General features: G+C 35.9%; 1 protein-coding gene and 1 pseudogene across 10 annotated transcripts in view; both read left to right on the forward strand.

Annotated features, from left to right (window-relative positions):
• Positions 1 to 13,294, forward strand: part of KIF13A (kinesin family member 13A) — a 262,629-nt gene that overhangs the window by 96,341 nt on the left and 152,994 nt on the right. The gene's annotated exons all lie outside the window — the stretch shown is intronic.
• LOC141502450 (vacuolar protein sorting-associated protein VTA1 homolog pseudogene) lies at positions 3,076 to 7,669 on the forward strand (annotated as a pseudogene).

Below are 13,294 nucleotides of genomic sequence, written 5' to 3' on the forward strand. Positions count from 1 at the left end.
AGGGGCAGCTAGGTGGCATAGTGGATAGTTCAAGTCCTGGAGTTCAAATCCAGCCTTGAACACTTAATAATTGTCTAGCTGTGTGACCTTGGGCAAATCACTTAACCCCATTGCATTAAATGAATAATTTTTTTTAAAAAGTGACAACAGGAAATGATTATAGTAATCTGCTATTTGATAAACCCAAAGAGTCCAGCTTCTATGATAAGAACTCACTCTTGGATACCAATAACATGAATGAAAACCAGAAGATAGTATGACATTTATAAAATATCTCATACCTTATACCAAAATGGATGCAGGATTTAGATATTTTAAAAAACCCAATATTATAAGCAAAATTTTTTTTAGGTTTTTGCAAGGCAAATGGGGTTAAGTGGCTTGCCCAAGGCCACACAGCTAGGTAATTATTAAGTGTCTGAGACCGGATTTGAACCCAGGTACTCCTGACTCCAGGGCTGGTGCTTTATCCACTGTGCCACCTAGCTGCCCCTGATATTATAAGCAAATTAGGAGAACAAGGAATAGTTTACCTGTCAGATCTATGAAATGGTGGGCAGTTATATGCCCCAGGAAGAGATAGAGAACATTATAAAAAACAAACTGGATCATTTTGATGACTTTAAATTAAAAAGCTTTTATACAGACAAAAACTACTGTAACCAAGATCAAAAGAAATGCAATAAATTGGGAAATGATTTTTACAACTAGTGTTTCTGGGGGCAGCTAGGTGGCACAGTGGATAAAGCACCAGCCCTGGAGTCAGGAGTACCTGGGTTCAAATCCGGTCTCAGACACTTAATAATTACCAAGCTGTGTGGCCTTGGGCAAGCCACTTAACCCCATCTGCCTTGCAAAAAAATCTAAAAAAAAAAAAACAACTAGTGTTTCTGACAAAGGACTCATTTCTAAAATATATGTAAAGAACTATATCAGATTTATAAAAAAAAAAAACGAGCCATTCCCCAATTGTCAAAAGATATGTAAAGACAATTTTCAGATGAGGAAATCAAAACTATTTATTGTCATATGAAAAATTTCTCTAAATCATTACTGATTAGAGAAATGCAAATTAAAACATCTCTGAGGTACCCCTTCACACTTCTCAGATTGGTCAGTGTGGCAAGAAAAGATCATGATCAATGTTGGAGGGTATGCTGAAAATCTGGGACACTAATGTATTGTTGGTGGAGCTGTGAACTGCTCCAACTTTTCTGGAGAGCAATTTGGACTTATGCCCAAAGGGCATACCCTTTGATCCAGCAATACCACATGTACAAAAATATTCATAGCAGTGGCAAAGAATTGGAAATTGAATGGGATATTCATCAATTGGGGATCAAATTGTGATATATGTATGTGATGGAACACTATTGTTCTATTAAGAGAACTCAGGAGAGGTGGGATTTCAGAGAAGGACTTGCATGAATTGATACTGAGCTAGATGAACAGAACAAAAGAATTGTACACCCTAATAGCAACATGGGGGTGATGATCTACCTTGATGGGCATGCTCACTCCATCAGTGCAATGATTCATGGGGATCCATGATAGAGAATACAATCTGTATCCAGAGAAGGAATGGTGGAGTTTAAATGAAGACCAAAGATTATTATCTTCAATTTTAAAAAAGTTGCTGTATGTATTATATAATTTTGCTATCTCTAGTATTTTCTTTCTTCCCTATGGATATTCTTTTTCTTTCAACATATTCAATTTGATCTATGCACTTCCTGGAAGCAAATGTAAAGAATATATCAAATAGCCTTCTATTGAGGGGGAGGGAGGGGGAAAATTTTGTAAAATTCAAAACCTTGCAAAAATGATTGGTAGAAACTATTGTACATAATTAGAAAACAAAATTATTTATGTAATTTTTTAAAAAAGGAAAGATGAATTGGATTATTTCTATAAAATCTGAAGCAAGAATAACCACTGAAAGACTAGGGTGAGGAGGAACCATAAAAGGCTTGAGGTGAGATGAAAAGATTTGGAAGGGCTGCCATGAAGAATGAGAAAGTGAATTAATAGGGTAGGTGCAATAAAATTCTTAACAGAAGTAAGAAATCAGTTGAAATTATGTAACCATAAATTAGTAATGGATCCAATGAAAATGATTACGTAATTTTTCTTCCTCTATCTTCAATGAGCAATAGTGTGTAAGCATTCCTCACATCCATTATTAAGCACTTTGATGTAATCCCATCAAAGGCATTGGGAATACTGATTTTTTTTCTGCTTCATCTTAGACCTATGAAATCTCCTGCAGCAGAAATTGTTTGACCTCTTTCCATTTCTTAATTTTTATTAATAATCTTAGCACACTATATTCAGAATAGCAAAACATAAGTGCCTTTAATTTTATTTTAATTCTTAAAAATCTCAAACTATAATTTTTAAAAATCTGATATTTTAAAAAAAATTCCCCTAAGTCATTCCATTTTCAATAATTTGTTAAATGCATTTAAGGATGGGCATCATCAAATGATTCTGCTTATAAGGTAGACTTACCCTAAAGGTGGGTAACCAAGATGGGGAGAGAATTCAAGACTGTGTCATAAGGATCAGTAGAAGGAATGAGGGATGCTTAGAATAAAATATTGCAATTTTCAAAAGTTACTAGGGGGTTGTGTGTGTGTGACTGTGAGTAAGGAAGTGGCTTTGCTGGGCAGAGAGATGGCTGCCCTGGCCCCATTACCCCCACTGCCCCCACAGTTTAAAAGCCTCCAGCATCATCTAAGGACAGTGCAAGAGTGGCCTACTACTGTCGTTTATATGCAATGGAATGAAAATTGATAGTAAATTGATAGTCTTATGGATCAGCTGGAAGCTCTTAAAAAGCAATTGGATGGGGCGGCTAGGTGGCATAGTGGATAAAGCACCAGCCTTGGAGTGAGGAGTACCTGGGTTCAAATCTGGCCTCAGACACTTAATAATTACCTAGCTGTGTGGCCTTGGGCAAGCCACTTAACCCCATTTGCCTTGAAAAAACCTTTAAAAAAGCAGTTGGGTTATAATGAAGCTATTACTCAAGAAATAGTTGGTTGTGCCCACGTGGAGAGTTATGCTTTGAAAATGTTCCTTTATGCAATGAAGATTGTGCTGGAAGATTTCACAAAAACATGATCAAGTCCTTCTATACTGCAAGTCTTCTGATAGATGTCTTAACAGTATTTGGAGAACTCACTGATGAAAACATGAAACACAGATGGAAGGCAACTTATATCCATAACTGTCTTAAAAATGGAGAAACTCCACAAGCTGGACCTGTTGGAATGGATGAAGAAAGTAATGATAAAGAAAATGAAGAATCTGGTGCTTCTCCTCCCCCTGCTCATCCACCCCAAAGTTCATCTTCAGCATATGACCCAAGCAACATGCCAACAGGAATACAAATTCCTCCAGGTGCTCATGCACCAGCTAATACACCAGCAGAAGTTCCTCATAGCACAAGTGTAACAGATAATACCATCCAACCCAGTACACAGAATATTCCTGCTGTTGATCCAGCCCTTTTCAGTACTATGTCTGTAGGGGATGTCCGTCTTAACACCAGAGGATTTTGCCAGAGCTCAGAAATACTGCAAGTAGGCAGGCAGTGCTTTGCAATATGAAGATGTGATCACTGCTGTGCAGAATCTACAGAAAGCCCTCAAGTTGCTGACCACAGCCATAGAATGAGGCCTTTGTCCAAAATATTCGTGTATTTTTGGCCTGAAGAACTAACACTCCATTACTCCATCTTCAGCCCACCAGGAACATAATGATAAGAAAGGCTCCAGTTCCATTGAACATATAACAATAAAACCTGTGTTTATATATCCGGTTCCTGCTGTGGCCTTCATCAACCAGCTTTTATTTCCCACTTCATGGAACCAGTTGTGTTTGGGTCCAGTGGGGTGATGTTATCAAGATACAGAAAATGCACAAGGAACTGTTGAAAACAATGAAAACAGAAATTTCAGTAAAATCCAATTATACTGGGAATTACTTAGTAATTCAATTTACATATATTATTAAGGAAAAGAAAAGCATCTACAGACTGTAGACAGACATGCTGTTTTGCTGTATTAATCTGAACTTGAATATAATTTAAAGCATTCCCAAAAATATCCTGTATCAGAGATCATATTTGATTTTCACCTCAAGAATTTTTTGGTGAAAATCATTAGATAATCATTGGAAGATCATTTTGAACACTCAATTTATGTTCATGTTAAGTGATACTAAATTAAAAACCATAAATTTTCTTAACAGGAAATAAAGTTAAAAAGGTACGGAGGCCTCAAGTACAATAAGTGCTCAGTGAATATGTGTTTAATTTAAATAATGCAGGTTTCAAAACTGCTTGGTTTTATACATTGACTTTTAGAGTAAATTAGTATGACTTACTTTCCATAGGAAATTTAATTTTACCTTTTCCACAGAGTAAAAAGACATTAGTACTAATGTCTGAGAATTTGGACCTTTGAATTAAGATACTGAACTATTACTAGTGAAGTCTGTAGATTTTATAATTATGATCTTGGAGTATGGAACTGTTTAGTGTGTAAATTTTATTCTTGGGGGATTATGGTGTTTTATATGTGTGTGTGTGTGTGTGTGTGTGTGTGTGTGTGTGTGTGTGTTATACTTGCATCCATATTATGTAAGAAATAAAAACAAAAAATTCTTTTAACTAGCAAAAAAAAAGTTACTAGGAAGTAGATTTTAGCTTACTATAAAAAGTAATAACCTTTTCTTTTAGGATAAGTAGACTCCCCATTATGGAAAGTCTTCAGGCAGAAGCTTGATAAATAATTAATGGGGATTAGGAGGACCAGAAAAAGCAACTCTAAGATTTCTGTGACCTCTACCAATAGATAACTTCCTTCTTCAGTCCCTCCCCTCCACACTGTGAGTGACATGGAGCAAATATATCATCGAAGAGGTCTTGTTTCTTCCTTGAGATTGATCAAGTGGGTTTAGAGCAGGAGTAGGGAGATCTTGAAATCATTTGTTCTGGCACTGCCATGGCAATGCCCAAGTGGAGCTCAAAATTCAATAAATTTAGAAGCTTTTTAGGGTGAATTAATTAAATATTTGCCTAAGCATAGGAGGCTAATTTTTAATTATGACCCCCGTATGTAGGAGACTGTATGAATAAAATATACAAATTATTCTTAGCAGAAAACAGTTCCTCACCCTTGGTCTAAAGTCTAAGGAGGAACTGGTGCAATATAACCTAGTCCTGAGTCATTATGGGCAGTCATATCTTAGAGGCTAGCTGTCTTGAACCCTATCATTTGGAGATTTAGGTTGAGAATGAGCTTGCTTCTTCCACCTTGTTCTATTCTAAAAGCCTTGTGCTCAGTCTAATCTAAATATTATTCATCCCTAATGCTGTGTCAAGGTTTGGTTGGCCTGGCAATAGATATATTAATAGTAAGTGACAGGCAAATTCCAGATCCCATCCAGATGTACAGTGTCTATTAAAGTTAAGATTTTTCAGGCACTAAAAGCCATTTCTATTCTTTTCCCCTTCTGCTACATTTCAATGAGCAGGAATGATGATTTCCCAGAGTGAGTAGATAAATAATGTAATACTTGCCCAGTTTTGAGTTGATTTTTCAGTATTTTTTTCAGTAAGTAGTATTCTGTGCTTGAAATGTACCCCAAATTACATTTTGGATGTGGTGTTAGAGAACCCATGTTATGTGGTCTTCATTAAAAATCAGAATATGGAAGAAACTTAAGTACTACTATATCTGTTTCTGGCTGCCTTAGGCAACAAGCAAAATAGAAATAATGAATTAATTTTATGAAGTATAAATCCATTCTGAAATGTGCATTAAGGCAATGGAATGTTTAACTTTGACATTATGTCTAGCTGCTTGCATGTTATTATGTTTTTACTTTTTTACGTTCAAATAATTATGAATAAATTTCCTAAACTCTATTAGATTCAGGAAATCTGGAAAAATGTTTATGCTTCTAACTTGATCAAGCCAAATATTTTTCATTGGTGTCTCTTCCCTATTCTTAAAAATGAGATTAAAACACTTTACCCTTCCTCTTTCCTACTTCCAGAAATGGTGGAAGAATTAGCTAGATTTTCATGATGCATTTTAAATGCCTTGAGATCTTCATAAATAGACAATTTTGTCATCCAGTGTGATCTTTTATATTAAAAATAATATTTTAAAAATATTCTCTTCCCTTTCAAACAAGTCATAGCAAATTTATGTAAGTTCTTCATCCAAGGGAATATAGGTTCTGCTATTAAAATTTAGTGAAAACAAAAACTACATTTTATAGTTCTGTCTTGAAGCCAGCTAGCTAAAATTCTCAATTCATAACTGCAAACATTTCAGGGAATGATAGTTTTGAAAAATTATAAATCATATATAACATAATACTATAAATTATAAATATATGAGTATGAAAGTGATTATGAATTCAGAGAATTATATAGGAAGACATATGAAATAATGAAGTGAACAGAATCAATGACAATAATGTAAATGTAAAGAATATCATGTTAATAAATTGTAATTATAATGACCAAATTTGGCTTAACAAAAGAGTTTAAAAGGAGGGTTCCTTCCCTTAATTTTAGAGATGGGGCAATATGGATATGAATCGTATACATGATCAGACAGTTGATGTGAGGAGAGAGAGTGAATAAGCATTTAGATAGTGCTCACTATATGTGAAATGCTGTTCTAATGCATTCTACAACCTTACGAAATGGGTGCTATTATCTCCAGTTTACATTTAGAGAAACTGAGAGAAACTTGCCCAGCGTCGTGCAATTGGTATGTATTGGAGGCCAGATTTGAAATTAGATCGCCTTGATTCCAGGCTCAAAAAATTATCTGAAGTCGGGAGGACCCAAGCTCAAATATGTTTTTTCAGACCCTAGCCGTGTGACCCTGGGCAAGTCACTTAACTTCTATTGCCTTCTATCACATAAATAAATAAATGTGTGTGTTTATTAAATGGTAGTTCAAATTTTCAAATAACACATCTACATCACCAATTGGACTAGCCCCAAGATTCGAGGAAAAAGAAAGGGGTTGACTGTGTAGACCCAAGGAAGAAGATTGTGAAGGATAGAGGAACTCAGAAGTGCAGAACTGTTTGTGGCTATTTAGTTCACTGTAGGGGGGAAAAAAAGGCAGTAGAAAGCGTTTGAGAAAGGTGACAAAACAGTTCTCAAGGCAAATTCGTGTATTTGAAAATATGTTAAAATAAAAAAGAGAGGCTTAGTGATTAGAAAATAAAAGTAAAATCAGGTTACCTAAATTAAAAATGAACAACATAAAAAAGGATAATTTGAACTATATACTATGCTAGCAAAATTAGGAATTTAAAAGGAAACTGCTGATTACTTACCAAAATATAGAATGCTAAAATGAACAGAACATGAATTAAGTATCATAATCGCATCTTAGAAAATGAATTTGAAGAATTCAAAGAAGAAATAGCAGTTAAAAAGTCCTTGTCCAGACTTCCAGCCAAGATGGCAGAGAGAAGACAGGCACAGTTCTAAAGTCTCCTGACATTTCCCCATCTATCATGTGAAATAAACCTCTTAACAGAAATCCGACCCACAAAACCTAGAAAGTAAAGCCAGGAGAAAGAACATCTACCTCAGGATTTGTCTCCTGCAGCAACATTGGACGAATTCGGGGGGGGGGGGGGGATGAGTCTGGGCTCAGAGGGTGGATCAGCCCCAGATCAGCCAGATTAGCAGCTGAATTGGATCCTGGAGTCTGAGGGCCAGAGAGCCAAACCTACTGAATCAGCAGTGGGGCTAGAGTCAACTAGGGAGCAGAGGCACTGGTGTTGGTGCTGTCCCTCTGGAGCTTGCCAACAGGGCTGGGAGAGAGTTCTGGTGCAGGAGAGCTGTGGACACCATCCCTGGGCTCCTCTGGTCTGAGCAACTCTGAGTCCACGCCTCCATTACAAAGGAGGCCTCTTCCCGGAACAAACAATTGCAGACTACTTCTGCCTCAGGCACAGGTGTGTGAGCAGAAGAACCAGCCCAGCTGACAACAGAGAGGAGTGACCTCAGGCCAGGGTAAAGAGCACCATTGATTGAAGGAAAAAGATTTCAATAGCTACAACTTCTCCTTCAAGCAAAGGGAGAAAGCCTCAATCAAGGTCACAGACACTCCAGTGAAAAAAACCAGCAACTCCCACTGGCCAGCCAGAGAAATTGCATTCAGTGAGTAAAGCCAGAGTAAAGCCTTTCGCCATCCAAAGGCCCTGTGAACCAGCCCCTCTGCAGCTCAAGGTCTTAGCAAAATGAAGAAGGGTCAGCAGAAAGGTGGATCCATAGAAAAAGTCTTGGAAGGGAAAGACCCAAACTCAGAGAGACCTAGAATCTCTGAGGAGAATATGACCTGGTCTTCAGCACAGAAAGACTTCCTTGAAGAAATAAGGAAGGAGCTTAAAAATCAACTGGAAAATTTGGGAGAGACAATTAATACCTTGCAACAAGAAAACAAATCCTTAGAAAATACAATTGGACAAATACAAAAGGAGAATAAATCTCTCACATCATCAATTGGACAAATACAAAAAGAGAATAATTCTCTCAGATCCTCAATTGGGCAAATGCAAAAACAGAATAATTCTCTCAAAACCTCAATTGGTCAAATGGAAAGTTCTTTCAAAAGTAGAATTGATCAATTGGAAAAGGAGTTGCAAAAGGTTAATGGAGAAAACCCCTCCCTAAAAAAAAGAATGGAGTCTGCGGAAACTAATGACACCATGAGACAGCAAGAGCCAGTTAAACAAAATAAAAAAAATAGAAAAAATAAAAGAAAATGTAAAATACCTCATCAACAAAACCTCTGACCTCGAGAATAGATCGAGGAGGGGCAACCTGAGAATTATTGGACTTCCTGAAAACATTGAAGAGTCAAAAATCCTGGACTTAATATTACAGGATCTAGTGATGGAAAACTGCCCTGATATCATGGAACCAGAGGGCAAAGTACTTATTGAAAAATACATCAATCCCCTCCAGAAAAAAAAAATCCTAAAATGAAAACAACAAGGAATGTTGTGACCAAATTCCAGAACTATCAGGTAAAAGAGAAAATCCTGCAAGCAGCCATAAAGAAACAATTTAAATATCAAGGAGCCACAGTAAGGATCACGCAGGACCTGGTTGCATCAACATTAAGGGATCGAAGGGCCTGGACTGAGATATTTCGAAGAGCAAGGGAGCTTGGAATGCAGCCAAGAATCTACTATCCCACAAAGCTGAACCTTCTCTTCCAGGGAAAAAAGTGGATATTTAATGAAATGGAAGAATTCCAAGATTTCCTGATGCAAAGACCAGAGCTAAATAGAAAATTTGGACATCAAACAAGAGGTTCAAGAGATACATGAAATGGTAAAAATAAAGGGGGGTGGTAAAAGGAAAAAAACTGTTATCCAGTAAGTTGAAACTGGCGATATCCCAGCATGGAGTAAAAGATTCTCACAAATCTTGAGAATTGTAACTCCAACACAGAGAGAATATACCTAGCCAGAAATGATGGACATTCATAATCAATCCATGAACTGCTATCGAATGGGAAGTAACTGGCTTTAACCCCACTTGGGAGAAAGACTCTAATGACTCTCAAGAATTTTAACTCTATTAGATAGAATGTACTTAGCTAGAAGTGACACATACTCAGAATTTTCTATGACTCAGATAGAATTATCTAAAAAAACACTACCTCCTTAAAAAGGAAAGAGACTGGAGGAGGGAGGGGATTGAATGGGATAAATTTCATTACATTAAGAGGTACAGAATACCTATGGTAATAGAGGGCAAGAAGGGAGGAGATGAGAAACACCTGAATCTTCTTCTCATCAGACTTGGCTTAAAGTCAACCTCCACCTACTCAGCTTATAAAACATCTAACCTTTCAAGTATTAAAAGGGAAAAAGGGGGGACAGAGAAAGGGAATGGGAGTGGGGGGGGGGAAGGGGGTACTAATAAAAGGAAGGGAAGGGAAAAGGGAAAAAAGGTAAAGGGGAAAGAAAGGGGAGGGTGTGATATAGGAGGGCAAACACACTGAAGGGGTGGTATACAGAAACAAAATACTAGGGAATATGAATAAAGGGGGGAAACAAACAGAGGGAAGATAGCATGGCGAGCAATAAAGAATTAATAATCATAACTTTGAATGTGAATGGGATGAACTCTCCCTTAAAATGTAAGCGAATAGCAGAGTGGATTAAAAACCAGAATCTGACAGTATGCTGCTTACAAGAAACTCATATGAAGCAGAGAGATACATATAGAGTACAGGTAAAAGATTGGAGCAAAATATATTTTGCTTCAGCTGAAGTAAAAATAAAGCAAGGGTAGCAATCCTTATCTCAGGCAAAGCAGCAGGAAAAATAGATAGCATTAAAAGAGATAAGGAAGGAAACTTTATCCTCCTAAAAGGTACCATAGACAATAAAGTCATTTCAATATTGAATATATATGCACCCAGTGGGATAGCATCCAAATTCTTAGAGGAGAAGCTGAAAGAACTACAGGAAGACACAGACAGAAAAACTCTACTAGTGGGAGACCTCAACCTTCCACACTCAGATCTAGATAAATCAAATCATAAAATAAACAAGAAAGAAGTGAAGGAGGTAAATAGATTGTTAGAAAAATTGGATATGATATACTTATGGAGCAAACTGAATGGGGATAGAAAGAAATATACCTTTTTCTCTGCAGTACATGGAACTTATACAAAAATTGACCATGTACTAGGACATAAAAACCTAATGATCAACTGCAGAAAGGCAGAAATAGTAAATACATCTTTCTCAGATCACAATGCAATAAAAGTCATATGCAATACTGGTCCAAGGAGATATAGACCCAGAACCAATTGGAAACTGAATAACCTCATTTTAAAAAATGAGTGGACTAAAAAACAAATTATAGAAAGAATTAACCATTTTAACCTAGATAATGATAATAATGAAACAACATACCAAAACCTATGAGATTTATTCAAAGTGACTCTCAGGTGATATATTATAGCTTTAAATGCTTACATGAATAAATTGGAAAAAGAGGAAATCAATGGACTAAACATGCAACTGAAAAAATCAGAGAAAGGACAAATCAAAATCTCCAATTAAATACCAAATTAGAAATTCTAAAAATTAAAGGAGAAATTAATAAAATTGAAAGCAAAAAAACTATTGAATTAATAAATAAAACCAAAAGTTGGTATTATGAAAAAACAATAAAATTGATAAACCTCTTCTCAATTTGACTAAAAAAAAGAAAGAAGAAAACCAAATTGCTAGTATCATAAATGAAAAAGGTGAACTCACCACCAATGAGGAGGAAATTAAAGTAATAATTTGAAATTATTTTGCCCAACTCTATGCCAATAAATTTGATAATCTAAGTGAAATGGATGAATATTTACAAAAATAGAAGTTGCCCAGGTTAAATGTAGAAGAGATTAAATACCTAAACAAGTCTATTTCAGAAAAAGAAATTCAACAAGCCATCATTGAACTCCCTAAGAAAAAATCTCCAGGGCCTGATGGATTCACAAGTGAATTCTACCAAGCATTTAAGGAACAATTGGTTCCAATTCTATATAAACTCTTTGGAAAAGTAGGGAAAGATGGAACTCTGCCTAACTTTCTATGAAATCAATATGGTTCTGTTATACTCAATCATATCAACAACAAACCTCTCAGAAATTATATGATCATATCAATAGATGCTGAAAAAGCTTTTGACAAAATACAGCATCCATTCCTACTAAAAACACCAGAGAGTGTAGGAATAAATGGACTATTCCTTAGAATAATTAGCAGTATTTATCTGAAACCATCAACAAGCATTATATTCAATGGGGAGAGGCTAGAGGCATTCCCAATAAGATCAGGGGTGAAACAAGGATGCCCATTATCACCTCTACCATTCAATATTGTATTAGAAATGTTAGCTTCAGCAATTAAAGAAGAAAAAGAAATTGAAGGAATTAGAATTGGGAAGGAAGAGACAAAACTCTCACTCTTTGCAGATGACATGATGGCCTACCTAGAGAATCCCAAGAAAACATCCAAAACACTACTGGAAACAATTAGCAATTTTAACAAAGTTGCAGGTTATAAAATAAACCCTCATAAATCCTCAACTTTTCAAGATACAGCAGGAAGATCTAGAAAGAGAAATCCCATTCAAAGTAAGCAAAGACGGTATAAAATACCTGGGAGTCTGTTTGCCAAGACAGACTCAGAAACTTTTTGAAAACAATTATAAAACACTTCTCACACAAATTAAATAAGATTTAAATAACTGGGCAAATATCAACTGCTCGTGGATAGGTAGAGCTAATATAATAAAAATGACAATTCTACCAAAACTAAACTATCTGTTTAGTGCCCTACCAATCAAAATTCCAAAAAATTACTTTAATGAGTTAGAAAAAATTGTAAGTAAATTCATATGGAGAAATAAAAAGTCAAGAATTTCTAGGAACTTAATGAAAAAAGGTGCAAAAGAAGGTGGCTTAACCCTACCTGATCTAAAAATATATTATAAAGCATCAGTCATCAAAACTGTTTGGTATTGGCTAAGAAATAGAGTGGTGGACCAGTGGAATAGAATAGGTGCAAAAGCAGGAGATGACTAGAGTAATCTGCTGTTTGATAAACCCAAAGAGTGCAGCTGTTGGGATAAAAACTCCCTCTTTGATAAAAAAAAAAACTGCTGGGATAATTGGAAGTTAGTATGGAAGAAACTTAGATTAGACCAACAGGTAACACCCTTTACCAAGATAAGATCCAAATGGTTACAGGACTTAGACATAAAAAACAATCCGATAAGCAAATTAGAAGATCAAGGACTAGTTTACCTGTCAGATCTATGGAAAGGGGAGCAGTTTATGACTAAGGAAGAGTTGGAGAACATCACCAAAAAGCAATTAGATGATTTTGATTACATTAAATTAAAAAGTTTTTGCACAGATAAAACCACTGTAACCAAGATCAAAAGAAATGTAGTAAATTGGGAAACAATCTTTATGACTAATGATTCTGACAAAGGACTCATTTCTAAAATATACAGAGAACTGAGTCATTTTTAAAAAAAGCCATTCCCCAATTGACAAATGGTCAAAGGTTATGCAAAAGCAATTTACAGATGAGGAGATCAAAGCAATCCATAGCCATATGAAAAATTGCTCTAAATCCTTAATTATTAGAGAAATGCAAATTAAAACTTCTCTGAGGTACCACCTCACACCTCTCAGATTGGCCAATATGACCAGGA

The sequence above is a fragment of the Macrotis lagotis genome, chromosome X (assembly GCF_037893015.1).
Source record: "Macrotis lagotis isolate mMagLag1 chromosome X, bilby.v1.9.chrom.fasta, whole genome shotgun sequence".
Lineage (NCBI taxonomy): Eukaryota > Metazoa > Chordata > Mammalia > Peramelemorphia > Peramelidae > Macrotis > Macrotis lagotis.